The sequence below is a fragment of the Plectrocnemia conspersa genome, unplaced genomic scaffold, assembly GCF_051122295.1.
Source record: "Plectrocnemia conspersa isolate PC_06_02 unplaced genomic scaffold, ASM5112229v1 ptg000006l, whole genome shotgun sequence".
Classification (NCBI taxonomy): Eukaryota; Metazoa; Arthropoda; class Insecta; order Trichoptera; family Polycentropodidae; genus Plectrocnemia; species Plectrocnemia conspersa.
This window is the reverse complement of record NW_028277170.1, coordinates 7,378,378-7,393,249: the sequence shown is the minus strand read 5'-3', so window position 1 is coordinate 7,393,249 and position 14,872 is coordinate 7,378,378. Positions and strand designations below refer to the sequence as shown.

General features: G+C 26.5%; 1 protein-coding gene across 1 annotated transcript in view; it reads left to right on the top strand.

Moving 5' to 3' along the window:
• Positions 1-967: 967 nt before the first annotated feature.
• The window catches only part of LOC148234140 (plasma membrane calcium-transporting ATPase 2-like), a 31,348-nt gene continuing 17,443 nt past the window's right edge, over positions 968-14,872 (top strand). The window contains exon 1 of the mRNA XM_088187446.1: positions 968-1,230. The gene's annotated coding sequence lies outside the window, so the exon portion shown is untranslated. The remainder of the gene's footprint in view (positions 1,231-14,872) is intronic.

Below are 14,872 nucleotides of genomic sequence, written 5' to 3'. Positions count from 1 at the left end.
ACTTTTGAACATTTCCACAATTCTGGAATTGTGGAAATGTATAATTGTATAATTTTCTTTAGTGAATATGTATTTTTATGTATTTATAGTTTTTTTTAAGCTTTATTCCCCTGCACATTTAATAAAATAAATAATATACAACACCAAATAAATTATCTTATGCGTGTTTATTGACTTATAGAAGGGATTGATTTTTTATGGCTGCGGTATTGAGTCATTGATTAAGTTTTATAAAAGTTTATGTTTATTGTGCAATACTGGGTGCCCTCCACTTAATTTTATTGTTGAAAGTCACTTACTATAATTACGTAAGAATTTAATTCATTATAGACAATAACCCTATTGAATTTTAGATCTATTTTTCATTATTATCTGTTTCCAGGATCTCGTCAAAAAGAAAATATAGATTAACATTTTATTTTTACAAATAATTATTAGGGTAAAAAAAAATTATAATAATTGATTTTAGTGTTATTTTGTTTAATTTTTGCTGTTATTCTTGCTTATGATTTTGTGTGATAGATTGTTCTTTGTCAGAAAAACTCTATTCATGTTTTTTGCACAGTCTCCTATTGAGATAAATATTTATTTATTTTATAAATTAGTCTCTTTAGCTTTCTTACCCTATTTATCTTGATATGTTTCTAAAATATTTATCGAACAAATTATATATGTTTTCATTATTTTAGTGAGCATAGGCGTAAAAAATCTTCTTTTCTGTGAAAATAAGATTTGGCAAAATGTCGAACGCTAGGGTAGGCCTTTCGCACGCGCGCCACCAAAAACGCAGTAGCCTAGGCTCTGCACCTGAAAAACTGATCTAGGCTTTATTCAATATGCTGCCGTAAAATTTTGAACCACCTTGCACCTATCCGGCCGTTCAATAAACGTGGCACTGAGCACTGGTACGCGTGCGTGGAGCTCGAGCCACCGTCTATCTCGTTTGAACCGGTCCGAAAAGCCCGCCAGAGTGAGACCGGCCCAGGTGCCTTGTGTGCGCACCCCCTTTCAGCCTTCGAGAAGGGAGGGGAGAGGTCGCTGAAAATAGCACAGCTGTAAGCAGATTGAACGAGCTCTGCATCATACCGACTGGACCGCTCGCCAGGACTGGACGTGCAGTACAGCCTAGCAGCAACAGTTTCGAGATTCAGAGGGATCATGTGACTTAGCTCACCGGCGCGAGACAACTTTTGGCACTTAGATCGTCGCTCGCCGAGCTCGGCGGCTTAGGTGAGTGCTTTTTAAATATTTTTAAATAACATGTATTTTTGAACTCGAAATCGAAAAATATGATTTTCAGAAAAATAATTTATTTTCTTAGCTTTTGCACTTTTTTATTCTCTAAAACAGTTTCGTAAATTCTAATATATTTGACTTTATGATAGTTTTTATAATACGTACTTTTAAATTCTGTTTTATTTTTTACTCTCAAAGATCTAAAAATAGTCCTTTATTTTTACTAATCAATAATGTAAATAATAATAAACAAATAATTTATTAAGGAAAAACATATAAATATCAGCAAAGGTAAGTTTTATTATTAGTTAAAATCTGTGTAAATAATCATAAACGCTAAAAAAATAAAAATATTTTTGCTTTTAAAAAAAAATCAGATATACGTACGTATTTTACTAATTTAACCCCTTGTAAATTAAAGCTAGCGCTATCATCTATTCGCGTGTCTGCTTAGTGTAAATTGGCACAAAGAGTTTCATGTTTCACTAATTAGGAATGTTGAATTGCTGAAATCTATATGTACATATATATATCATTAAAAAACTAAAATATTTTTATTTATTTATTTATTAAATTATTGAGATGAATGTATTATATATAAAACATTATTAATAGGTCCAGAATAATTTTGTCGAGCTCAACAAGATATAACTTTGCATAATTCATTATATTGTTCTTCCAATAATGACATAAAAAAAAGTCAATTATAAAATAATTTTTTAAAGACTATGATGTAAAGATATTTTAAAATTTTAAAAAATCAAAGGCAAAAATATATTATTAAAAAGGCAGAAACCTTATAGAAAAATATTTTTAATAAGAAATTCACATATACTTTTACAATTTGGACATAATAAACCGGAAATTTAATTTTCTAGAAATGTTTTACAAAGAACTCTTATTTTCCTGATTTTTTTTCTAATTATTTATATATTTTCTATTTATATCATATACGTATAAAAAAGATTTAGCCAGTTTTATAAATATATGTATTTATGTTTATTTTTAAATATTCTACCCACTAGTATATCTAATATTAAATAGCTCATAAAAAACATAGTCTTTAAAAATGTATTGACATCGATACCAAGCTATTTTTATAATTAAATTGCTTAAAATTCATAAAAATTAACATTCGCTGAAGTTTTTGCTATTTAACGGTGAAACTTTGTGTATTAATCTATACACAACTTGAGCTTAAAAATTTTATATAATTCATAGTACAAGTTTTATCATTTTATTAATCTTGTTAAAGTAACACTATAATTTAAAAAAAATTAAATCAGTATTAAAAATATTCTAGAAGATATATTTTACATTTTATGAATATTAAAAACATAGATTAAAAAAGTAACTAATTTTTCAATGCAGTCAATAAATATTAATGTAGAGAAAAATATTTTCAGGCTACAAAAAATCATGTTTTGATAAATGTATTTAAAGAGCATCAATGCCCTTGATAATCAAATATAACCAACAAGAGAAAAATTACAATAATTACAATAATTGAACCACCAATTTATAATAAATGCTCTCCGAAATTATCGGAGGACTATTATCATTATTTTCTCCCGAGATTCGAATTAGTTGTAAAAGATATATCTCATATCTTAAAAAAGACATGTAGATAATTTGTTTACTCCACAGTAGTAAATTATCGAATCTGCTAAATAACTATTGTTTTATAATTATTGTGATTAACTAAAAAAATTCGCGGACATTAATAAAGCCTGTATCAAGATAAATTGTAAAAAATTATTTCTAATTAATTTTTTTGTAAGAACATATTCTTTAATTTACTGCAAATAAAGATTGCCAATTTTTCAAGCAAATTTATGCATCGTAATTTACATAAATTTATACTGTGTATTAAATGCCAGTTAAGACGCGCTTAAATTAAATAATAAAGTTGTATTTTCTATGAATAACGTTATTCATAAATAAACAAAATCTATGTATATTTTTTAATACGCATTATACTCACAACCCTTAAAGCAATATAATTGTAACAAATAGTTTTGAATCAAAGTTATATACTTCCTTAAATAATTGCAAGATAAAAAAAAAAAAAAAAAATATTTTGCAATTATAAATGCATTTCAGTATGGACAATTTATAAATTACTATTAGTATGTTTTATATAATATAAGTGAACGGGGGTAAGTATAGATAATCTATGTACATATTTATAAGTTTTAATAATCTATGTATATATTTTTAATATGCTATGTTTTTATTCCAATATAAATCGCTACTTGATGATCGGTTTTGAAGAATTTAATATCGTTTAGTTATTTCGATTTTTTTCACAAAATCTGATCTAAACATAATTGTATTTTCGCATAAAATTAAGTAATATATTTAGACAGTTTATAGAAAACATATACAAGTAAAAATATATTCGATTACCGAAAATAATATTTTCCATCTAATTAAGTGAATTAAAAAATTACGATTATGGGCGTTACAAGAATTTCAATATTGTTAAAGTACAAATCCTTTTAATGTAATTACGTTGAAGCTATATACAACCTTTGTATTTAATGTTTAAATTAAAATATTTAAGTAAAACGCAAATATTAAAATTTCATTAGATTTTCAATACTTATTTGAGAACATGTTATGAGCAATATATAAATTATTCTCTTACTGTTAGTTCATTTATTTTACCTTTGACAAATCGCATGAGAACACAAATAACGGACTAAAATAGCTGCAAAACTTTCAATGCACAAGCTTTTATATAACTAGACGCTGATTGCAAAAGCTCTACTATTCTCACAGTGAAAGCTCTACCATGCAATATCAAATATATTTTTAAAGTATAAAGCCTTTTAATAGAGCTTTTATATAAATATTAACGTATATGATAATATTCAAGAATGGAAATTGAAAGAGAATTTTTTATGGTACGCGGAAATATGGTTTCATTCTATGTTCTATGTATAAGCTTTTATTCAAAGATAAAGCACTCAGCTTGCAATTAAAATGCGAGCCTCGTTGTCTGGTTATTTTTAAATATTCTATAGATACATCTCTTAAGTAGTTTATATCGATATTAACATAAACAATTATTATAAATTGAAATATAAAAAAACACTAAAAAGTTTAATGAATTTACCAAGATCGCACTTTTAGAATAATACCTAATTTATACCAGAGTTGGTTTGCAATTTAAGAATATAATAAGTATACTCTTTTATAAGTTACGCGTTATATGAAATAGTTTTTAAAAAAATCCTTATTTAACACGGATAATATAAAAATATATATAGAGCTCACAGGCGAAATAAAGGATTTTTCCTGAGGATACGCGCAGCTTTTCTTAAAACTAGTAAAAATGTATAAAATTGCTTGTTTCTGGTTATTTTCTTGTCAAGTTGCTTACAAATATTATAGTCATTTTCATATTCATTTTTTTTCTTAAATATAAATAAATTCCGTTCTAAGAATATATTATATTTCTTTACAACTGTATCCATCTCGTTATTATTATTTTTTTATCACAATATCTTAAGCGCGTTTTAAAAAGTCACGTTATACGGATTCTACTGCAGAGGTCAGCAAACTTTTTTTGAAAGGGTCAGATCGTAAATATTTTAGACTCAGCGGGCTAGGAAACAAAATTATTTATTGCCTCATTTTTTTTATATAGTATAGGTTTTATATATAAGCACTGTATTTCATTGTTGTTTTAAGTTCAATTTCTTAAAAAATCTAATGATAATATTAGTAAAGGTCATTTAGTATTTGATAGTAATAGCGGAGGGCGGATAATTATGTAAAATTTCCAAGCCTCATATTTTTTCTAGCTAAAACATAATATTTTTATTATCACATTTTAGTCGATTTTACTTTAGAATGTACTTCATAGAATATTACTGTCTATAGTTGTTTCATGCTATTTATAGAAGCTAACAATCCATTCACTTTAAACATAGCATTGACTTCTCGAATAAACATTGTAGTGAAAATCAAAAATTCGCTTAATATCGAACTGTTTGCAGAAGCCTATATAAATTGGTATCAACTGTTACGATTCTTACTAAATCCTTTAATTATACAAAATATTTTGCAAAGTGCACTAGATATAATTTGACATAAAGAGCCTTGTAAAATTAAGGGGCCGAGAGTTGAAAAAGTTTGGGAACCACTAAGATCAAATAGCATTTTTCTCGCCGAAAGACTGAATCTATTATTTTTGGTACAAATATGAATTAATTAATTTAGTATCGACTAGTGGCTTTTTTTTAATAATTAAAAAATATCTACTCGTGAATAGACTTTGTTATAGTCTTATTTATTTTTTTTATTTCCTCAAAAAAATGCGTTTTAATAAAAAAAAATCGTTTATTATATATATATATGCATATAAGTTAAAATAATTTATATTCCACTCTATGCTTCATCACGATATTCGAAGTCCGCCAGTCTCTGTTTTTTTGGATTTGACAGTGACATGATCAATATCCACAGATGATAAAATGAGAACGAAATATCGCAAAATGCGGTATACACTGTTAAATTTTAACATCAAAGTGGAATGCGAAACAATAAGAGCACCACATACGAGCATATCTTGCAACTCTATACTTTGTTAAAAGGCATACTTTAAAAAAGTTCAAATATAAGGTTAGCTTGCGGGACAGATTAAATAAGGCAAATTGAAAATAAATGGTAAAAATATGTTATTATACAATATATTAAAAATAAGTCTATGTCTTAAATTTTCTCTTAAATGAGGACTTTCTTAGTTTTGCGTCTGATTATTATGAATATAAATTTCGGAATAAAAGGGATAAAGTATACGAATAATTAAAGTGAAATAACTTTTTTTTTCATCGTCCTATAATACAATTAAGTAAAGTTTGGATATAATTTATATTGGGAGAGGATATAAAGCCAATAATTCAGATAAGTAACTTTAATTATTAAAGAGGGAATTAATATAAAATAAAAGGGTAGCGCTAGCAATGTATATACAAATCGCGAAGGATACCCAGTATTACACATTACCTATAAACTTTCAAAAGCTAATAAAAATCACATATTACCACAGCTATAAAAACTTCCTTGAACAAATTTAGACACACGCTGGAGAACTTGTTTAGCCTTGCTCAATTGTTATTGTTCTTCGGACTCATTGTTAATGGCCGCCATGGGTGGCAACATTTTAAGGGTGCATTTCAGAAGAAAACGCGGTTGTTTCTTAATTATCTTCGTCAGTAACATTTAGTTATATATATATAGATAATACATTTAGCCAAGATTTTACCATTAAATAAAATAATAAATATTTTACTGACAACCTTTGTTTGTTATTCACGAATCTGGGTTATCATAATATATATTTTATGTAAGTATTATTATTATATATCCCGCATATAAAAAGGGCAGATAAGTATATAAAATTGAAACGAGAATAGCAAGAATATATTTTATGTTTTATTCCCTATTCGAGCTTAAGTCTCAAATTATAATATTAGTTTTGAGAATTGGCGACACCATGTTATTATTTGGTTATTTTAGCTGATGGAACTTAAAATAAAATTATTTTTTGTGCATTATCCGATTCTAAGAACTGCTTAATTGATTTAATTATAGCACTTTTATTTGAATTATCTCAATTTTTATTATAAATTCAATAAAAAAAATGTCTTATAAAATTTAGTACATAATTCATTGTATGCTTTGTACTTAATAAGAAAATTACAACTCAGCACTGCAGCTAAATTAGGAATATAAAGTTCTTTGACGGAATCGTAAAGGCGGACCAGGGATATGACAGGGGATATATTATTAAACACGATAGTTTACTTTGGCTTAGGGAGTGTGATGAGTTCACTGCAAGTTGTCTAAATTAATTAGTTTATAAATAAAACCGCTTCTATTGTAGTTTCATCGAATATTTAGCATAGTATGTAGTAGATAAGATTTTAAAGTAGCGTCAATGAAATACCGCAATTTATAATAAATAAACTATTTTATAAGCAATTGCAATTATTTGTACGACATATATTTGATAACTAAATCTATCATATTTTATCTTTTATTTAACTCAGCGAGTCTACAGTAATAAATTTTTTCATCTTAATATCACTTTTTATTGACAACAAAGGCGCGTATTCCTTATAATTTCTACAACCATTTCATAATGAACCGTAATAATTTGTATCGACATCTTTTTTCGTTTTAATATATCTAAAGAAGACTAAGCTTTCTATTTTTTTACGACAATCATTATGATATTTCATTGTAAGAAAAATTATTATTAGTTATAATATAAACGCTATATATAAACATAATAAATAATTCTATCAAAATATTACAACCTAGCCGCTCTATAAGTGCAAAATCGATTAATTACATTTTAAGACCGCAGCATCAGTTTTCATTAATGTATGACTAAATAAATAAATTATGAAAGTAAATGATTTTTAAGATCATTAATTATTTAGTATTTGTAGATATTACAAGTATAATGTTGATCCAATTTATACGAAATTAATTATGTGATAAAAAATTAATGAACCGTACCCTCAAACGATATGCCTACAATAATAATACAGATATTTTTTGCTGTTTAATTTATCACGCTCTTTTCGCTATACTGTTTTTTGTTTTTATACGTATTATATTCACATTATATTCCTGGAAAAAAATGAGCTGTCTATTATTTTTGCTTCGTTTAAGCTTTCCAGTGTACTGCCGCAGCTTTGCATGCAAAGCTTCATTTGCTCTTTTGCATTTTACATTTTTTAAATTGAATTGTTGATATACCTAATGAGGCTTTATATAAAAATTAAATAAAGCAATGTTGTTTAATAAGAACAGTCTGATTCTATTTTTAATACACATATACAGAAAAATGTACCTTTAAATATAATGAAAAATAATTTTATTATTCACTGTTTTCAATATATACTCCATAAGTTACAATCACATCACAGAGCCAGTACTTAATTAATTTTAAATTGGAATTAGTGACGTTTGAATACGTTTGAATATGTTTGAAAACTTGCATAGGTTCGAATACCTAAGTGTCAATTGTGCAGATTCAACGGAATTATTATCTGTCAAAGAAAATCGTTGATTACCAAAATGTTTCAAGTCCTATGCAAGTCTTTGTTTTCAATTATTAATCTGTTAGAAAATATTACAGGGGTCGGCAAACTCATTTTTGAAAGGATAGACTGAAAATATCAGAAGCTCATCAGTAGTAAATATTAAAAATAGGGCGAAAAAAAATTCTCTAAAATTTACAATTTTTACATTTATTTGATTATTTTATTATAAATGTTAGAATTTTGATAAAAATACATTAAGCTAATGCCTGTAACGTTACAACTAAAATTAAAAAAAATAGTTTAGGGAATTATGTTGGTTCCATTTTAAGAATTTGCCTTTTAGTATTTCATCGCTTCTAATTAAAGCTAAAGTGAAAATTTCATAATTGTATAGCCAAATAGATTCTTCAAATGCTTACTTAATGAATTTTACTAACTTTTACTATTTTAACTAACCCTTTAAATATACATAATTTTTTCTATTTCGCTTTCGCTTTTGCTTTCGGATTTTTGATTATTGTAAGTTATCATTAAAATCGGCTCATATATTAATTTTAATTTAAATGATTTAATATATAATATTCCTTTTAATATATAACCTTCTTTCACTCTTTGGTTATTTTTTCAATTCAATTAGCAAAAAATATTTGATGTTTTAGTTCAAAATATTCCGTAGTAGTTTCTTTTATTTCTGCAGCCAAGACATCATCGTCCATCTGTCTAGAACAATTTTTGAATTCGTAATTTCCCGTTTGAACCATCTTTGACATTTATAGATATCTAATGAAACACCTACAACTTCACAAATGTTTTTTGAAATTCATAAGTATGCAATCTTCATATAAATTGTTTACTTATTGAAAATTTTGCCATTTATTTAAAAATATCGGAAAATGAAATAACGGCTAAGCTTGATTGACTGTTAAAACTTTAATTTTAAAAAAACGAGATTAGTTTCGGGATTACCTATTTATTAAAATCATTTGTGTAAGGCTTTAAAAATATAGGCGAAATACAAAAATAGTGTGATAACATATCTTCTGTTATGGAAGATGGTAAGAAAATTCTGTAGTCAGAACCTAAAGCAAGAGCTCCAGGAGAGTGAATAAAATCGGAATAATAAAAAGTGCATTATAATGAACCTTAGTTAAAAAAAAGGTATAGTAAAAAATACATTATTATGAACAATTACATCTTTAATACAAATAATTTGTTAGTAAAAACTTTAATTTAAAATTAAAAATAGTTTGCTTTATATCATTATTGAAGAGTTGAAGTGGACACTGTGCTTAAAAGACTTACGTAACTATGTATAGTATAGTATCAGAATAAAAATCAGTAGCATATTCTAGGATTAAGATTTACAAAATTATTTTTTTTATTATTTTAAATATTAACGATGAGAATAAAAATCGCTAATTATACAGTTTTCCATACTTCGATCTAAAACAATGTACATATATAAATCACATGTCAACTCTGTCAGCCTATAAATATTCGCCTTCATTTTCCAATGAATGAGCCGACATTAATTTATATTGGCGTTGACCAAAATATGTCAATTTGAAAACCATTAGTGATATTCAAAACTCGAATAATAATTTCCGGATTCGCTTATTGCTTAATTCACGTAAATTTTACAGCAACCCACAAAAGGTTGATCCTGTCACACATTTATTGAATGTCATCAGTTCAAATACAATGAGTTGCTTGCTGACTAGTTCAAATTTATAAATTTAATTAGTAGGAAACTTTTTCTCTAAATATGTTTCTATGGATGTATGTATGTCTATAAAATTCGAAAATATACAAGAAAATACACCTCAGATGGTTGATTTTTTTTTTAATTTCCTGTAATTTATGTACATATATATATTAAAACTAAATATACTACTTCTCGTCTTAAATAATAAATTTTAATAAAATAAATCCGGCTAAGTGTTAATAACTAAAAATGCATTTTATACATCATTATTATAGTTAATACCCTTTTTACTATTTATAATTTTTTTATTACAAACAAATATTATCGAATACATAAAAATTATCAAAAGTTCAATATAATACATACTAAATTATTATTTTTTATCGATAGTACTGTATTTATAATAATTTCGTTTACATGTATTTAAATGAATGTCAGATGTGTTATTTATTTATTTTTATTGTAAATGTTGATATTTCATAAAATCGTGTCAACGGGCTTTAGCAATAATAATATTATTCAATATTCTTTTAGGTTTGGATATTTTTTTATGTTTTATTTCTTTATGATACATATTTTTTCTGTATTCACAACACAACATTACTTAAATAGTATACAATTTATACGTCTTACCCTTAATACTTTAATGGACGTGTAATATAGTGAAACTCGCATTAGATGTATTATAATGCAACTACTGTGAACTAGTAAGCTATCAATGTATGATAATGTATTTTAAATTTTTATGAATAAACGCTTTTACTGCGAAGCATTTCGCAAAAGTTCATCGACACAGCAAAACGATGTGTAATTTCATATAAATATAGGCGATATATGTAATGTACTCTAATGGAATAATTTAGATTATATGCTAATAAATATTATAGTACCATTGATATAACGTTTATTATGATCGTAATAAAGTATCGTAGGAATGTGTTTAAAAAACGATTGTTTTAACATTTTTAAAATCGCACAAAAATGAGTTGTCATTTTTATAGTCACATTTGAAATAAATTATTTGTTAGACAGTCTTATTTACAATACATAAAGAAAACATTTGTAATATTAAAGTAATACAAATAATGAATTTTTATTATAAGAACTTGTATAGTCAAAGTTTTTCATTATTATAACAAGATTGTAAAATTGTTTTTTGATATATGTTATTGACAAATTATATATGAAGATATATTTTTACCACTGTCTTTATCTTACTTCTCTGTATTTTATTTTTTTCGAAAATATTAAAAAATATATACTATTTTTTTTTAATTTTTATTAGAAGCTCACATTAATATAAATTACAGCACTCCTTTTGCACTTGACTAGATAAAATATTTTTTTCTCGAGCATTTGACTTGATCAAATATTTTTTTCTGAAATACTCTTTGTTTTACAAATAGTATTTTAAAGATGCTTGTATTTTTTTTTTAACTTTACTTTTTGTATGCTTTATACGGGAAAAATACATGTTCATTCCAAAAGATAGGTCTAAAACACAGCAGCGTAGCTAGGGTATGTGCCGCCTGGGGCAATTCTTAAAATTTCCGCCCCCCTCCCCATACATTTTTGCAGGGTCATTAAATAAGCATTTCTTAAAATAATAAATTGAATATTGTTAAGCTCTTGCTATTCGTAGATTTACATAAATTTTAGTTCAGGGTTAAGAACCACACTAGACGATTCCATCGCGAATATGCCGCCCCCAAGCAAGTGCCGCCCGGGGTGGCCCGCCCCCTCCGCCACTGCTAAAACAATGTATATTCTTAGATTGCAGATTATGTTTTTATTACACGGTTATAAATTATATAATAAAGATTAATAATGACACTAAAATAAATAATTTTAAATATTACATATTTGCTTTCAAAGCTTTATATTATATCTGCAATGTATCACACCAAATATACTAAAATGCATTTTATGTTCTCTAAAATTTTAGAATCCAGTCTTTAAGTTTTATGTTAAAATATAAATTTAAGTCGCATATTTTTTTCTATTTACGTGACTTTATTCAAGCATTTAATATGCACTAGAACTGTTTAATCAGCCATTTTCTGTACTAGCTTGTTTCAAGATGATTCATTACCTTCAAATTAATGGTGATTTTATCTTCTTGATTTTAAATAAATTCTACTTGTACCATCGCTGTATTAATGTAGAATGCAGTGATTTTTAATCATGTTTGCATCGTCGTTCACTACTTTCGCTATTTTTTTCTATATCCAACCATTAGTGATTATAGCAAACATGTGATGGTTGAGCAACGTTGCTAATGTTGCTTTTTCTGCTTTATCTAATATATATTGTATACATATATAGCTGTGAAAAAACTTGCTCTTTAGTGAAACTAGGAAAGTTAATTCTTTGGTAATATTAAATTCGTTGTTAATTACTAGAAAGAATTTGACCCATATATGTTAACATCAATGCTTTTATCCAAAGCTGTGGAATAAGAATTATAAGTATATGTATGTTTTATTAATACATTTATCTTTACATAGTGGTAAACGAATTTGCTTTGTTAAGAAATTTTGCTTAGTATTAATTTAATTTTTAACAATATTGATACGCGGTTTTGTTGATCACTGATAAAGGTTATTCGTTCCTCTTTATAAATATAATCAGTTTAATACATAGATTACATGAATGATTACTGCCATTTTTGTATAACATATAATGTTGTTTTAGCGAATGACCTTAAATGTTCTTATAATATTTTTTTCTGTAAGATAAATGTTTGCCTTGCTCAATTATTTGAAAGTTTCATAAAACAGAATATGTTTCTTTATTTTTAGTAATTTAAAAAAAAAAAAAAACACGGGTATAGATTCCATTAGATAATATAGCTTTCTACAAAAATTTTAAATTTAAGATTTTTTTAATAAAAATGAGAAGCTGCAGGTTTTGCAACCACTGCTACTAAAGATAGATGAAAACTTCAGCGTGTTTCATATATAATTTGAAAGTTGTGGCTTCAACATGGTAGCAAATTCTCCAGAGCGCTCTTTTCGCTTTTGTCGTTCGGTTTCCAGTGTTTTTAATAGCCGCTCGGGGAGTTCGCGTTAAGTCGATAGCACCGCACTCAACGAGAAACTCATTTAGGAACTTTCCTACCGATATGCCCCAATGTGTGCCGCCTGAAACGAGTTGTGCCTTTTCCGTGGTGTTCGTCAGGAGTTTGAGTGTCGACTATCGATTTTCATTCGATGCGATAGGAGAGAAAATAGACTGTTTAAAAATAAATTCTCGGGGCCAATGAGAGCGGTGTAGACTGGTCGTCGATAACTTTGAATTGTAAAGAGAAAAAAAAAACTTATCGGCCATTTCCAATCTATTGCCTTCGCTGGCGAAAGTAGAGTGAGTGGCTAGCACTCAAAGAGCATCTAAGATTGACTAACAAATACTGCAACTTGTTATGTTTTACATTAAATATTTTTAATAATTTTTACAACTGATAGCAGATATATATTTTAAATTATTATTAAAAATTAATTATGATTAGAAGTATTTATACACAAAGAATAAATCTGCATTGGCGGTTAATTGTCTGAAGAATATTTTACCCCTTCGGGGGTTTCTCAAGAGTACAAACTCAGCACTCTGTTCTTCGCGTTATTTATTAATGACATAAATACGGCAGTAACAAAATCCCGATTTTTTCCTTTTTGCATATGATTTAAAATTGCATAGATGCATTCTATATGTTGCATTGCTTTGATGCATTTTATATATTCTATATAGATTGATTTGAATTCTCTATGTCGGAAATTTTCATATTATGTCATCATTTACTCGATCTTGTTCGCCATCAGACTTTTCCTACAATCTCAATTGGAACGTTTTGGCTAGAGAAATTGTCAATAAAAATCTCGATAAGCATACAATGTTTTATTTATTTTGACCATCATGCCACACTGAGGTAACCCATTTATTTTTTTTAACATAAAACGTATAATCTGCCTTTTTATTTCACTAATTTTATTAAAAAAATAATTTAGAAGCTTTACTAAAAAATATTGTTAAACAGCTAGGTGAAAATGGTTCGATTAAATTTTAATTAATTAATTAATCAATCAACGTCAAAGCGTCAAAAGAATTTTTTGTGAAATTAAAACTTTTTTTAATTTAAAAAAACGTAAATCATGAAGATTTAAAGCAAATATGTAATCTCTTATTTTATATATTATATATTATAAAATGTAGGTGGATAATGAAAAATAGTTCACAAGGTTTATTTAATAGTATTATTATATATAACCAGTTTATTTAAATTTAAAAATTATAATATATTATTCGTTAAAATCATTTCCATTTAAAAAAAATGTTTTCATGGCTTTGTATAGTGTTTAAATGACCGAATTATAAATTCTTTATAGTATATTAAAACTTATCCCGACTTTGAGGTGTGACTTTGAAAACAGCTGATCCATATATTTTTACATGCGGGGGATATTTAATTTTTTTCAAGTGCTTCTGAAATTATCATCAACTTCTTACAATTAGTAATGATGATGTAATAAATAAGTCGTGTAGTAAATCTTTTATAAATTAGGAATATTTTTTTATCTGGGCAATGTAACAAAATATTTGCACCCGTTGGATATTTTATGCAGCGCAAGTATAAAGTTTTAAAAAAATAATGAAGAGTCTTATATATTTTATAATATAATATTTCTCATATAATCAATATTACACTTTCTCATCGCTTCCTTGCTAATAAAAATGGCGGTTGAAATTATTTTTTTACCTTCTCAGTACTTATGTTTGTTATCTATAGAGTTTCCCCCTTGCTTTCTCTCCCTTTTCTTATATATCTTTTATATCTCCATCGACAACAAGCATTTCTATTGTCGCTTTT